Genomic DNA, 12,837 nt, shown 5'->3' with positions numbered 1-12,837 from the left:
TTACACTCGCCACTTTAAATGTTAGAAGTCTGGCCTCTGGGGAAAAAGAGTGAACTGTACCTATTCTTTAAGGAAGAGGATCTTGACATCTTGGCTGGGCAGGAGACGAAAGTGGAATGGGAAGAGGAGACTGCGAACATGTTGCGGAGGTTCGCTGCACGGTGCCACGCTGTTGTGAGCCACGCTATTGGCAGGTCCGGAGGGTGCGTCCTCCTTGTTAGGAAGAATCCAGGACTGGCAGTGCAAGATGTTTCTTCATGTTTTTCCGGTAGATTTGTGCTGTGATTTCACTTATAGCTATTTGCATGGCGTGATATATTTGTTTATGCTTCAAGTGTGGCACAGGAACGCGTAAATTTCTTTTCCAGCCTAAGCCAGTATATGTGCATCGATAAGCAGCTTGTTTTGGTTGGGCATCTTAATTTTGTTTTGAATTCAAGTGATAGGTCAAGTGGTAGAATGGTTAAAGACAAAAGTAGTGATGTGTTGTCACAAATGATTGCAGAGTATGAGCTATAGGATATTGTAGAATGCCTGGAGGGTTCCCGAGCTGTGAAGTACGCTCATTTTCAGGGCACCACTCATGCCTGCAGAGACCAACTGTACATGTTAGGGGATACGATCACAAAGTCTCGCAGGTATGGTGTTTCGTCGATTTCGTTTACTGATACCACACTGTCTCGTAAAATGTCAAATCGGATCAAAGAAAGAAAGTAAGACTTTTGCATGGGAGCAATGGAAACTGAATTCAAAAATATTAAGGGATGAATCTTTCAACGCAGCAGTGATGCACGACATTAAGAAAATTATGAAGATAGCGTAGACAAAATAGGAGAACAGTGGTAATTTTTTAAGCAATAGATAAAAAAGCCAAAGAAAGATCCATCATTTTATTGTTTGAAACCAAAAAGAAAGAGAGAGGTCTTAAGACGACTCACGAAAAGCTGACAGAGCTTGAATGCGAAAAGCCAGGTGCGTATGCCGAAGATCTGCGTAGTATCAAACAAACTGGAGGTCTATGATGGTCGTTATCGTCGAGCGCTAGTAAGTGCAAGAATAGATGCGATGGCTATAGATGAATGTCCAACAAAAGGTGCACTTTGACTCGACAAAAGTCGCGCCCGGCGGAACCATATATATGTTATTGAAGATTGCGGGGTAGAAATGACAGACAATCACAGCATAGGACGTGCTTTTGCTCGACACTACGAAGCGCTTTTTGCTTCTAGACCTGTGGATGCAGATAGATTTAAAGAAGAATTTCTTGAGGAAATGCCATGGCTGCACGATGACACTATAACAGTGTTGGAATCGCCAATGTCACGAACGGAAGTAGAAAAGCCTATAAATAACCTGAATCTCGGCAGGGGTCCGACGGTCTGAGCGCTTCGTTTTACAAGACATTTAAAAAGGAATTATCTCATGTGCTTACAGTTGTTTTTAATGAGGCATATGAACTAGATGTCCTGCTCCGGTCGATCGGGGAAGCACATACTGTACTAATACCACAGACAGAATAGACAAAGATTTTAAAATTGGTTTCCTCATACAGGCCTATATAACCAACTAAATGTGATTATAAAATCTTGATAAAAGTACTATCAAGGCGACTACAGAAATTGGTTGGTCTTCACCAAACATGTGGAATTGTAGAGCGTCCAACTGTGACTAATATACATAAGTGCGATGCGTTATGGAGTGTTGCTACACTTTGCAAACATACGTAGCAATTCTACAGCTCGATCTTGAGAAAGCTTTTCATTGTGTACTTCGCGATATTTTGCTTGCCATCCACGTTAATGTCGGATCTATCGTCAGATATGGGTAGCTTTGGCGTGCCGGAACTGCACTACGCGTTTAATGGTTAACAAGTCAGTGGAGGCTCCCATTACCTTAAAGCGTTCTGTACGCCAAGACTGCCCCCGAGCCCCCTTCTGTCCAGTATATATAAAAAAACAACGTGCCTAGCGATCATCGAAAACCACAGTATTCACGGTTTGAGATTACATGCATCGGAAGTTAATTCTGGCGTATGCGGATGACGTCGCAGACAGTTGCACAGATAAAGTGTAGCTGCTGCTATCGCAATAGTGAAGGATATCGGTGAGGTAAGTGGAAACTGGGGAAAGCGACTTGGTTTCTGGCATGGAAAATAGCCTTCGACGCCAGTCGCTTTCGCCAACGTTAAGCGGTTGACGACACCCGCTAAATATCTAGACATTTCGCTGGCGCATTACAAAAATAGCGATGAGTATTGGCAAGAGCAAACAAGAGAAACACGGAGAAAAGCGAACCGCTGGTAAGGTGGGCATCTGTCAGTGTTTGCAACAGATACACGTTTGCAGTCTATTTTTTGTCGCAAAACTCTGGTATCTAATAGCGGTATTGCATTGTTCAAGGGTAAATCTACAGAAGCTGCACCGAGACTTCGCAGTATTTGTGTGGGCTTCGAATTGGGAACGATGCAGCCGCACGAATTTGTTCAGACGAGTTAGAGACTGAGGTTTGGGAATGACGCACATCTTTATACGACAGCTCATAAACCGGTTCTTGATTTTACTTGAGTTAAGCAATCCTTTCTTGCGCACGGTGCGCCAAGTGAGGCTAACGAGCGCGTTACCTGGCTACGTAGTCTGTACAGAGAATATGTGCAATCCTGTTTGTGGTTTTCTTAAATAAGTTATTTTAAGTGTACGGTTCTTGTTCGTTAGATTTTAAAATGAATACCTTTTTTAAATCAAATGTAAGAAAACTACAAAGATGTATGCGATGTAGTTCTCCCTCTTGCAATTTACAGGGCCATATACAATGAAGGCCAAGGGCAAGACGCGCTTAAGCAGGTGAAAATAACGCAAGCACCACTAGGGATGAAGCCCTTCTTTTATTAGATATTTATCTGTATAAAACGAAGATGGACTGCCGTTTGACCCTAATATGCTAGTTGGTCTTCACTGTTTATGGATCGCCCGTATGGCGGGGTTTCACTGCGATCCGGATGCTCTGCCCGCATGAATGTATTCTTGAGAATGCATGTGCAGATTTGTAGAAATTCAGAAAGCACAAGGATGTGTACCTGCGTGGCTGTCGAGGATGGAACCCATGATCGCACTCAAAGAAATCTAAAATAGTCAGCCCAGTAAGGCTGACACTTGGTGTTGAAAACTTACTATTATATCTGCTTTTCCCCACTGCCAATTGTTGTTTGATATAGTAGTACAAAACAGGCAATAAATAAAAGAAAAGTGTCCATGGCGTAATGGTTTCCTTATCGGGCTTCTGTTTCAGAGGCCCTGTGTTCTAATCCTGCCGTCGGACAGTTTTAATAATGTTTATTTAATTATTTATTACATAGTACTTCATAGAAAACGACGGGTTTACAAAGTCACGAAGCCATTTGAAGCGAGAAGGACGAAGCTCAGTCAAATCCATGTGCTTGCCATAATTCTCATGCTGTCTGAACCGCCCAAAGCAGCTTCCGTAGACACTAGCGCCAGAGTTCCCTCCATAGTAATTATTGTATAAAGCTCTGTGGTATAAGTATCACGTTATCTTAAACGCACATGAGAAGGTATGTAAGATAAAAAAAAATTCAGGCATTCCTCTCTGTGAAGGTTGCTCACCAGCGAGGCTGCTATGGGGGTATAAATTATGTTGGTATAGAGCCTTGTGGGCATGTAACTATACACATGAATATGTATCTGTCATGCGAAATGCAAAGAAATATCAGGCACGCACTACCTCACGCTCTACTCCACACATACACAGAGCTAATTCGGGAGGGCTTTTACGACGACGCCCTAAAGACGCAGGTGTTGTCGACGCAGGCGGCCGTTAAACCGAGCCTCGACGCGAGCGACTATGTGCGTTGACCGTGGCGCACTCCAAAGGAGTGCATGAAACAAAACATGTTTGTTTGTAATTTGCAATTGAGTTTACTTCCTAGTTAATCAGTTGAATGAAACCTGGATGGACTGGAGTTTTATTCTAGCGAACAAACACGGGGCTGTACGTTTCCATCTCGTAGACGACCATGCATCGACAGCAGATGGGCATTCCACAATACATACAAGTTCACTGTGAACAACGTAATCAAGAAAAGTAAATGAAACTCGGCGTGATATTAGAGTCGCGCTGGCGGCTAATTGTCATCTAATAGTTTTCTGGATAGTTTTGATAAAACTAGAGTTACAGCCGCTTTCTGTAACCGTACCCTCTCTGAAGATACTTATGCATTGACAGCAGACGGGAATTCTGTAACGCTTACAACCTCACTGTGAACTAATTATGACAAGTAAATAAAACTCGGCGTAAGGATAGAGTCGCCTTAGCGGCCAATTTCATTATGATCTTTTTCCCTGGACGCCTACATTAGATTTAGAGTTACGAAGCTTTCGCGAGGAACTTGGCTTTGCCACAATACATTTTCTGCTCACCGCCAAGATTTTTTCGGAGGGTAGTCATAGACAGCTTTGCTGTAAAAACGAACAAACCATAATGGGTTAATAAAACTGTTGTGCGGATTATAGCCGTGCGAAATAGATCGAATGTTATTCAGGTATTGTATACTGAAGTGGGAGGCCCCAATTTCGTAATACCACTGTCTAAGGTGTACAGTATTGCTGTATTTTGGTGGCGTAGTTTTCTTGGCATGACGAACAAACGAGCTTGAAACTGACAGCCGTTTCCCTGAAGAATCTAGGCCACTACGCAAAGGTCGATACGTCGGAGTAGTAAACTAGCTACATACCTCCTCCGGTAGAAACCGCTTGTAAAGGAAGCGCCGGCTGTAATTTCGGCACTGCAATATACACAACTTCTGTGGAATTAATCTTTTGTTTTCCTACTCTGAGGACTTCCCTCGTGCAAATTTATTAGCGCAGTCTAGACACGTTCTTCTGTGCCGACTATTATTGTCTTATTAACATTCCTTGGACTTGCGGCGTTACATTGTCAACCGATTTCTACCAAGCTACCGCTGTCTTCCGCCTGTCCGCTTCCTGTATCGTAGTAACGAAGTTATGCCAAATCAAAGTGGCTGACGAATTTTGTTTTTACGCAGGAAATAGATTTCGCATAGATGAATGGTTGCGTGTGTAAGAAGGAAAAATGATTTTAGAAGGAAGGGCAGGACATTATGTTCGCTAAATTAAATTATGTGGTTTTTCGTGCCATAACTACGATCGGATTATGAAACACGCCGTAGTGGGAGACCCGATTAATTTTGACCAGCTGGGGGTCATTAACGAGGACCTAAATCTAAGTACACGAGTGTTTCTGCATTTAGCCCCCACATGAATGCGGCCGCCGTGGCCGGCGTTGAATTCGTAACCTCGAGCTCAGCAACGCAACGTCATAGCCTCTCGGCTACTGTGGCGAGTGAGAAGGAAATAAGAAACGCACCCACGGTCTAAGCGGCGTCTAAAACGCGGACTATACAGAGTTCTTTTTAATAACGTTTATTACACTTGTACTTCTTGGTTTGGGGCCCGGGTCTGGCTCTTTTTGTTGTGTCATAGCTGTGACCACTGGGTGCTATACATCGGATGCGGTGTGTAGTTCGGTATTTACGGTACGCGGAGTTTGAGTCATAGAAGCGAAAGCGCTACCCTTGGAAAACCGCTTGGCATTCAGTCGCGTCAATAGAAGTAAAGTCCGAGGGCCTACAGCTCGCAGTGTTTGTGATTGTGCGACAGCAGGTTTTGGGTTTTCGGGGCCACGCCAGAAGAAGTTGCTATTGAGCTACTGGGCTACAAGTAAAAAAAAAAAAAATCTCACTAACTTAAAGCTTCGGACTTTAATGCCGGGCTATCTACGTACCATAATCAGTCGAGACGTGCGCGTTGCTCTCAAAGGGCAGGCTGCCATTGTATGGTCATCACCGTTCTTGTTAAGGTTGTTTCTTGTACTGTGGTTAATTGGTGTTCCGTCAGTAACTGCTACATCTATGTAGCGGTGGTGCTTTAACGGTGGACAGTTGGCTGGATTGTCATTTATCGGAGGTTGCAGTTTATATTCCAGTTTCGGTGCCTTAGATTCAATTAACTTAAGTTTCGCTTTCTCGTCCTGACCTTTTGATGATCAACTCTTGTATTGTACGCGACACTGATTGACAGAAAGTTCTCGACATTAACGCCTGTTCGTTGTGAAATGCAAAACTAAAGCCGTTGAGGACGTGATCCCGCAGTTGTATGGTGCATTTCGCGGTATATATGCATGTGCAGGCTCTAGTAAAGGAGCAGCCTGCTAAATTCTGAAACTGCTTTTTTTTTTTAAAGTAAGCGCAGCCCCTCTTCCTTTCAATTGACAGTTTACTAACCTTCACGAGTCCGCTACAAAATAAAACGCGTCACGGATAGGAGCTGCAAAAATTGAAGGCACGTTTGCTACCAGTCCTTTGTCTACGTCGTTTCTCGCATATCGATCTGCCCAGTAAAAAGAATATTTTTGAATTAAAATAACGTTTTCTGCCGGTGCACATTAACTTTATATTTTCACCAATGTTTTTTTGACAACTTCATAAGTGACATCCCTTCTTTGAACTATGCTTCAAATGCGGGACCAAAATTGTGAGATTTTATGGAACCCTAGGTGCCAAGTTTAGAATTATGTAACTCAATATTAAAAGGAGCCATAACGATTCTGCTACGAAGATCCAAATAAAATATGCCCATTCCTCTAACTACGCATAACCAAAAGGTTTGTGTAAAACTCGCGTATAGCGCATGACGCGCACCAACAGTTTCTGCGAGTGAGTGGGGCAAACTACTTAAGCGACACCGAATAAGCAAAAAAAAAAAAAAACCTAATATGATCATTTAAGTCAAAACTATGATACACTTCTTGTTCTAAAGTTATGAGCTGTAAACACGCCGTCATTTCTGCGATTGACATTTTTTTACGGGGAATTGTTCTCAAAAAGCCTTGGCTGTTGCTACAATATAAGGTTTTGGTACGGCGCCCATCAGGGATCTTTAGGCGCCGCGAAGTACGCGTCAAATTTTGTTGACCCACAAGTGGAGCCACTTTCCACACAAACTAAAATAAATACGCTTTCAGTGGAACAGTGCGCATAGAAACCTGCTGCCAGCAAGGGTATTCTAATGTCGAGAAAGATAGAAGAACACCGAAGTAAAAAGACTGCGTAGAACCCTGAAAGAGCGACGATAGGAATGATGTAAACTAAAGCTCATATGAAGTGATCACGTAGTCGTCAGCTCCCTTTATCTTTCTCAATTTCATTTTAATTGTGTACCAAAAAGTACATTCGCGCTCCGCGTCGCTGGTTTCTCAGTCGCTTGAACTGTGCGGTGCCCTAAGCCTTGCTGTTTTTGTTCTTTGCCTTGCAGTGCAGATACGATGCCGGTATCTATGACCTGTGCGTCAAGTCCAATGCTGGATACTACTACATAATGGAGGAAGAGAAGTGCCGGCACACAAGCAAAGATGACCATTATTTTTGCTTAGATTCAATGAACAGACATTCCAGCGAAAACATCTGCAATTTCAAGTGCGTGGAGAACAGAGAGCACGACTACTGCGACGTGTTACCACGTTTTTTCGAGTGCACCGACATGTACATTAAGAAACCCTGGTGGTTCTTCAAGGAAGACGAAGGCCGGTGAGTTTGTCTTCATAGCATCAGAGCACTGGAATATTGACCAGTGATTCAATTAAATAAAGATAAACTTTTTGAAGATTTGTAAGAAATAGTATTAATGTTGGTTTTTGCATAAATAATAGCAACATTGAAGAATACAGTATACCGAATCCGTGGAAACGTTTCGCGATGGCACCATCAATGACAACTCTTTTAAAAGAGATTGCCTATTTGATAGACCATTAAATCTTGCAAAAAACAAAGCTGTTTGTCAAGATCTGGAAAATTCCGCAGTTGAAGAGCCGCCAAGAGCATTCGTAAACAAACAAAAAAAAAATGCTCTCAACGTGGGTAAGCTGGGAAGTGCGCCGATCTCGAGCAAGGAAGTTCCAGTGCGCGAGGAGAAAACATATTTCGGAGATTAACTTTTCCGCTTTCTGTCTAATGACAGACTCTGTTATGCGGATCGAGTCTGGAAACCTAATCCGATCCAGTTTCTTAGAGCAACGATGTTGCTCTCAAGCAGCGAAGACTGATGTTTTGCAGCGATGCTGTCAATGGGACTAGAACTGTGCCAAAACGTTATAAGCCAGTTTCCACGATTTACCGAAAGAAGAAAAAAGAAAGACTATATTACTCACGAAGTTTATATCTTTAAAGAAATGGGAGGAGGAATACCTGAGGCCATATCCAGGCAAACTTCGAAATGCGTTTCTCAATTGGTGGTTAAATTGAAATTGCTAGACCCTTGTTTTTGGCATATTCGAAAGCGTTATGTGAAATACTTAAAAAGTTACTCCACTTTAATTTCGGGACCAAAAACGGCAGAGAGATGACATTTACAGAATATAGAGACCACTGTATAAGTTACGTGCACCTAAAGGTACAAGTGTGCAAGCAAATTAGGTTGTTTGAATAGTGTCACTGAATACTTGTTTACTTCCAATGTGTACACGTTGTACGAGATATGCAATTGCTTTTCACTTAGAACGACAGAAAGCTGACATAGTTGGTAAGGATTCATTATGCAAAAAAGGAGGTTGGTGAGGCGTGCAGACAGTACACAAGAGCAGAGAAGTGGACAACACGAACGCCGACTAACAACTGAAGGGAGCACTGAGGCGAAAAAAGAAAGAAGACACAAAAGTCATCTGCGCAAGCTCAGGAATGGTATCACCACGTGTCAGTCGGATACATGTGTCGGTCTACGTGAGAGATAACTGTTAAGGCACTTAATCTCTTCCTTGTGTAAGGTAATCGAAGGCTGACTCACGCACGCACTTCCACCGTTATAGATATGCCATGCCTCTACCATAAGACGCGTATCTTCATTCCTATGCCTGTACAATATCGCGCATTCATCTAACTCTGGCGTGCAGTTACAATCTTGGCAATGCAGGGAAAGATTAGAAGGCGATCCACCGGTTAACGACCTTTCACGCTCCATTAGATTTACAAAGCTTCTTTGCTCCCTAACACTGACTTAGCACGAGCAACAACTGCTTAGTCAACCAAACAAGCTTAACGGAACATTCACTTCTGCTGTTCATTTTTTTTCGGTGTGTAGCTGCGAAGAGTGGAGATTTCCGGAAGGCTCCTGTCCGAAATTGAGCGGCCAAGAACAGTACAGAAGCGAAGCGGACTGCCAGAGCAGCTGCAGTGGCTCGGGCGCCAGTCAGAAGTCGTCGTGTCGATGGCCGGACAAGCTGGTGGCCTGTCCTCCGGAAGAGATGAATTTCCCTATCTTTTTCGACAATCTGTTAAAACCGCCGCGGTGTCATAACATAACGCATGATTATGTGCGCGCTCACCGATGCCATAAGGAGATGAACCTGTTCGCTACCGAGGAAGAGTGCCAGAAGCTGTGCTCCAGTGCGGTAAAATGCCACTACCCGAAAGGGGCGATAGCAAATGATAATCCCTGTTAGAAGCGTGGCTGCCGACAACCTTGATGCTGCGTTGAGGCTGATTGAGGTGCTGCGTTGCGCCTGCGTCAATGATTTACTGTGCCGAGTACTGCCTGATCTGCTGGGCTATCTTAACGTACTATGTTTCATTTCTATACCACCCATGGATGTCGCCAGGTTGTGCTCGACGACTTTCACCTGAACAGATATTATTTCCGTGCTTCTGTACGCCGGCCTTCTACCGTCAAGGTGCATAAACTTAGGAGGACGTTTTACGTTTCGAGGACGCATAACATGACGGATTCTTCGCGGTTTAAGTTTATGATACGTCCGCAGCAGAGCTTGTGAATGGAGGCATTAACTCTGAAGCTTCGAACCTAATAGTTTGTAGAATAAAACACCTAATGACTAGAGGGCTGCCTCTTAATTGAAAGTTTACTAGCAATAGGATTTTTGTTTGGTTGGTAGACCAAAAGCATCGCCACAGGCTGTTTTAGGCGCAGAAATGGGAATTATCCAGCGGCCAAAGAGGGCATGCAGAGGAAGGTGTCATACAAAGGGTAGAAAAGAGGTAGATGTTCTCACACTGCAAGAAAGCGTTGGCATTAAAAAGATCATTCACTGTAACTGGGTCAAGAAAAAGCGCGAACGACCGGAGGAAACGTGGAAACATCTGTTGCATCGAACTCTCATAGCATTTGCGGGCTGCATGGTGTTTAGCATCTACCGAAAGTTTCCGATAACTTTAACGCAGTGAATCTTCAAGGGGTGGTGTGTGTTCCACAGTTCATGATGATGTGTGGGTTACGAGAAATTGTGCTGTGGTGGTTTATAGAATATTTAATGGTAGGAGACAATCAAATTTATGCTTTTCTGGGTTTTTTATGCTCTCCCAGGGTCTACAACATTTGTCCTGTAAACTAATTTGAGCAAAGTGGTGCGGTTTACCGAACAATATTTTTTTTGCCTATAAGAGAAACACACACATAAGGAAACAAAGGCAGCCAGAAAATGTCACTTCCAACTTATAAATTTAGACGGTAATTTGATTTTAGACGCAAATGAAATGTTAAATAGGGACTAAGCATTTTCTATTTTTTGCTCCTTTAGTTAGGTCAACCGTTCAGAATAAGGTCAAAGTAGGCACATGATGTCGCGAGCCCGAGCCGTTGTCGTCGTGTGCTGTCCACCACTGGCCGATGCAGAGCGTGCTGCCTTCTGCTGCTTGCATAAACATTGCGCGTTTACAAACATTGTCGTTCCTGCTAAGCAGACGTGTGCGTAACACGCCGCGGTGCATACAACGGTCTGAGCAAAATGGACAGTAAGCTTCAAGCTACGAGTGCTGTAGTTGAGTATCATGGCTTATTCTGAAGACAAAACATGAAAACCGAAGTGATATGGTTCCTAGGCATGCGTTTGATGGAGAATTGTGGTGTTTCCGTTCTTCGTTGTGCGTGCGCTTCATTTTGCATAAAAGGAGCGAACAATCAATAAACGCGAAAGATGTTAGTTGAGCGCTTCGTTGCGTCTGCTTCTTGCCATCTATGTTCCCTCTTCACGGCGTGTATTCAGAATACGAACGCTACAAATGCCGACGGTATTCAGCTAGGTTTCCTCTCGTGCACCAGCGAGGTGCGGCACCTGCAACGCCACTGGTGGCGCCCCTCCCCCTGCCAGCGTAGGGTGACTCGATGGTACCGCTTGTCGCTGCTGTCGAAGCGCCCTACGGCAGCGTTTTGAGACGCCTAACAGCTGCCAACGCGACGTTAATTCTCTCGAGCAGCGGTCGCATTGCGTGCTGTGTCGCGCCAACCTGTCGCACCCACGTATAGTTATAACACCGTCCGAGGATTTAGCTTTAGCTCGGGCCCAACTCCGACGCGGCCTATTCATATACATGTAAAACGCAAAAACGTTTTTATGAGATAAGCCCTGGGCCGATTTTAATTAAATTTGTTGAATTTGAAAGAGAAAGTTAAATTCTAGTGACTGTTGGAAGCGGAATTTCGATTTAGGGCTTGAATTTTCTTAAAACGATTTTCAGATATTTGACCGTTTAAGAAGAAATAGAAGCACGAAGTTTACAAATTCATAGCTCTGCATCACGAACTGATATCGCACTGCTGTAAACGGCATCCATTAGATCATTCAAGGCGGACGAATTGAATATGTCATTTTACATCTTACGTGAATTTGCTACGTTGGTTACAAGGGTTTTGCAAAAGTAGTATTTCCATATAATTAATTTTTTATATTCACGCATAACATAGTAATTTTGTCCGCTTTAGATGTGCTATTAGATGTAATTCACAGAATTGTATTAAAGTTTTCGTTTTTGAGTTACAGAGTTGTAAACTTCATAGTTTCGTTTTCTGAAATTTGTTTATTTTTGCCAATTTTTAATAAAATATGGACGACCTAACTCAAGAATTCAAAACCAACAGCCACTAGATTTTAGTTTTTCTTTTAAATGCAACAAACTTCGTCAAATTTGGTGCAGTGGTTGCCGAGAAAAACAAATTATTTTACGTGTATTTAGATAGGAGCACCCTAGCTAAAGCTTCCTCTTAAGCCTTGCTATCGCGGTCAATGTTACACGCTTCGAAAGTGACAATTTGTTGGTCTTGCACCCTCTGTGTTCTTGAAGGGCAGGTGTGCAAGCAGCGACAGAAGTTGAAACGAAAAGCACAACACAAATGCCAGCCAACTATCAACTGAATAGTCGCAGAATGGTAGAAAAGAACGACGAGACAAAACTCATTTGCACATGCTCGAGGAAGGCAACGCCAAACGGTCAATCTAGGACAAGTACTACCCCTCGCGAAAGATAACTGTTTGGTATGACAATCATACCTGCGGAAGATAACTGATGAGGAGGAGGAGGAGGAGGAAAAACGTTTTTCAGCTCTAGAAAAATTTGATGAATTTCGCAGTCAGATGGTGTCTTCCATCTTCTTAGCAATGCCCGTCTGCCCCTAGCCCAGGGCTCCGCTGGATGCCGCTGCCAGCTGGGCCCGTCGGATCAGCCCTAGTTGGACGTCCTGACGGTCGCTGGAGAGCATTCCTTCCCATTGCTCCGCACTCGAGTTTGGTATTATTAGAGCCGCATTTGTTTTCTGGCAGGCCCACGTTATATGGTAGAGCGTGGGTGTCTCCTGGCACCATGGGCATTTGTCAGTGTACTGTGGGGTTTGCATTTTGCTGAGGGTGTTTAAGTTCGGATATGTACCCGTCTGAAGAATGATCGTGGTTTAATGTTTCTTCGGGAGTATAAATGCCACCGTCGTTTTAACAAAGACCACGTTACATCCGCATAGGTATCTACGATTC

The sequence above is a fragment of the Dermacentor andersoni genome, chromosome 2, assembly GCF_023375885.2.
Source record: "Dermacentor andersoni chromosome 2, qqDerAnde1_hic_scaffold, whole genome shotgun sequence".
Lineage (NCBI taxonomy): Eukaryota > Metazoa > Arthropoda > Arachnida > Ixodida > Ixodidae > Dermacentor > Dermacentor andersoni.
The sequence above is the reverse complement of the archived record's forward strand: the minus strand, read 5'-3'. Positions refer to the sequence as shown.